The 2,419-nt window shown below is 42.1% G+C and overlaps 1 long non-coding RNA gene across 2 annotated transcripts; it reads left to right on the top strand.

Moving 5' to 3' along the window:
- The first annotated feature begins 968 nt into the window (after positions 1 to 968).
- LOC149266155 (uncharacterized) lies at positions 969 to 1,818 on the top strand. 2 transcript variants are annotated; one of them, XR_016252453.1, is made up of 3 exons: positions 969 to 1,138; positions 1,279 to 1,340; positions 1,469 to 1,818. It is a non-coding gene; the product is annotated as an uncharacterized LOC149266155 (long non-coding RNA). The 2 variants fall into 2 exon arrangements; XR_016252456.1 differs by having other exon boundaries at positions 969 to 1,147; positions 1,279 to 1,818.
- The last annotated feature ends 601 nt before the right edge of the window (positions 1,819 to 2,419 follow it).

The following is a 2,419-nucleotide window of genomic DNA, read 5'->3' as shown; positions in this document are numbered from 1 at the left end:
AATTCCATTTTCTGTCTCTTTGAAGTCTGCTGTTCTAACACATTGTCAGAATGGTCCTCCTTTTCTTCTGAGATTTCAGGTGCATAATTCCGTTCTTCAGTTGCCCTTTGCTGCTCTGCACTAGGATTGGCTAATGGTGGATTTTGTCTATCCGACAGGCTCTTCAAAATTCTTTCCTGCTCCACTGTTAATCGCGCGTTGTCTTCTCGCAGACGCGCCATTTCACTTTTCAGTTCTTGAACTGTTTGCAGTATCGCCAGATTGGTACTGCGTGTCTCCGCACCAAGCTGTACCCACAACTCTGGATTTTCCAGAGGAACGCTGCCAGCTCCCTGCATGTCCTCCATCTTTATTATTGACTGTTAACAGATTACTGTTTCCGTAAGTGTCCCCTAAGTAATAAACAGAGAACAGTTAGCGGAATTTAATTCTTCTTCATACATGTATTACATGATAATTTTCCGTATAGCTGAATCTTACTGCTCCAGAGGTCACAGTTTTGAAACCTCTGCTCTGATACCATATTGTCACACTCCACGGTAATACACCATAAAAAACAAAAATTATGATAACCTTTACTACAAAAACCTTACTACAAACCCACCACACAACGACCATATTCTAACTATAAACATATACATATGCAATACATTTGTTATATAAACATATATACATACGTAATGCATTTGATTAAAGCACTAATCGTGCTGCTATGATTACACACAATATTACCCACCACTTAAGTTACGGTTTATGATGCATTGGCGACTTTGTTATAAGACAGAGGTCAACGGAATCACGGCTATCAACCTGCCCTTCTGATTTGTTTCCGGTGCCAGGTGTGGACAGTTTACTAAATGGTTCCACCTACCCTGGCCAGATGGCAACCACCGTGCAGAGGCCATGTGAAGCCTTGGGGAGGTCGCCGGGTTCGCGCGCCAAAGCACTAATCAGAGGGACGATGAGGATCTGTTGCATGGATCCAAGGGTTGGCAATGCTCCAGGGTTTATCGGTTCCATTTATACCTCTGGGTCGCTTGTTTCGGGTTTATTTGCACTTGGAGAAGAGGTCGAACCCTTTCTCCATCCAGCCGCTCAAACCCTGCAACGAATGCCAAGTCTCGGCTAGCTACTTCAGGTAACTAAGGTTCGCAGACCGCCGACTCATTGATTCCTTTCAGCTGTTATTCGTTTGAATATAAATACAGTGCATAACTCATCAGGGTTTCATGCTTCTGGTTTATTGCATTCAAGGTTACTTCCCATTCTCGTGTGCAGGTCGATGTTTCTCATCCCTCCTACCACTCAGGGGAAGAATGATACAGCCGAGGCATTTCCAGGTATTTATCTGCTCATGAATGGTTACAGTGCATAGATTAATACGTTAGGCGGAATGTATCTGGAAGTTTTCATGTATTTCCTTTCGGCCTGAGGGGTTCCTCATGGCATTCCTTATGTGTTGATTCAGGGTTCCCATCTTCTGCTAAACCCTGGTTAGGGTACGAGGTCGGCTTCCCCATGCCGGTACCTGCGTCCTTCTCTGGTTACAGTTTTGTGTTGTAATTTATTTGGCACCATTTGTATGCTTTAATTAAGGGTTCACGGTCTCCTTTGCCGGAACCGGAACAATACGACTCAGGACGGAATGTTTACCTCTTCCAAATCCTCTTGTTCTCCAGAATGTTTCACTGTGATTAATCTGTGTTTATGCGAGACCGTGAGTCCATTATTCAGCTCTCTGGTCTTTGACAAATAGATTGTCGTAATACCCGTCAGGGTTTATTAATCTCGATGTTAATATATGAATATTTTGTTTTCTGTGGAATACGATATACAGGTTTTCGTTATTTGGTTGGATGCATATACAACTTGTCTTTGCCATACATATGATTTTGTTTCCAAATGGTTCATGATCGTCTTGTTATGGTTATATTTGTTTGCTCTGTTTAACAGGCCGAGACATAATCCCTTTGAGGGTTTCGTCTCCACCATCCCTTTGTTAACTTGTCAGGGCGTGGCTGTATATGGCGGTTCAGCGGCCGTATCCACGGCAGTTCTATAACCTCATATTTTGATATTATTTGTTATATTTTATGTTATTACAATGGTAATCCTTACCTGTTTCGCATGTATGTATATGTATGTCGAGGGAAACCCTAGGTACAGGGCCCGACGGTTTCACATTGAAACAGCCTCATTTATACTATGTATTGCATTGCATGTTTTAATATACTCTACAGCTGTTCAAGGGATACGTCTGGTTATATGTCGTTCTGCTGTTTCATATGATCTTTATATTATTGTTGGTGCAGAAACCCTCTCACGGTTTATATGGCATTATATTGTTAACTTGTACCGAAACCCTCTCACGGGTTATATGTCATTATATTGTTAATTTGTCAGAAACCCTCTCACGGTT

This window comes from Pinus tabuliformis, chromosome 6 (assembly GCF_031772625.1).
Source record: "Pinus tabuliformis cultivar Carrire ecotype Pingquan chromosome 6, CPIR1, whole genome shotgun sequence".
Lineage (NCBI taxonomy): Eukaryota > Viridiplantae > Streptophyta > Pinopsida > Pinales > Pinaceae > Pinus > Pinus tabuliformis.
Note: the sequence above shows the minus strand (reverse complement) of the source record. Positions and strands in the feature narration are given on the sequence as shown.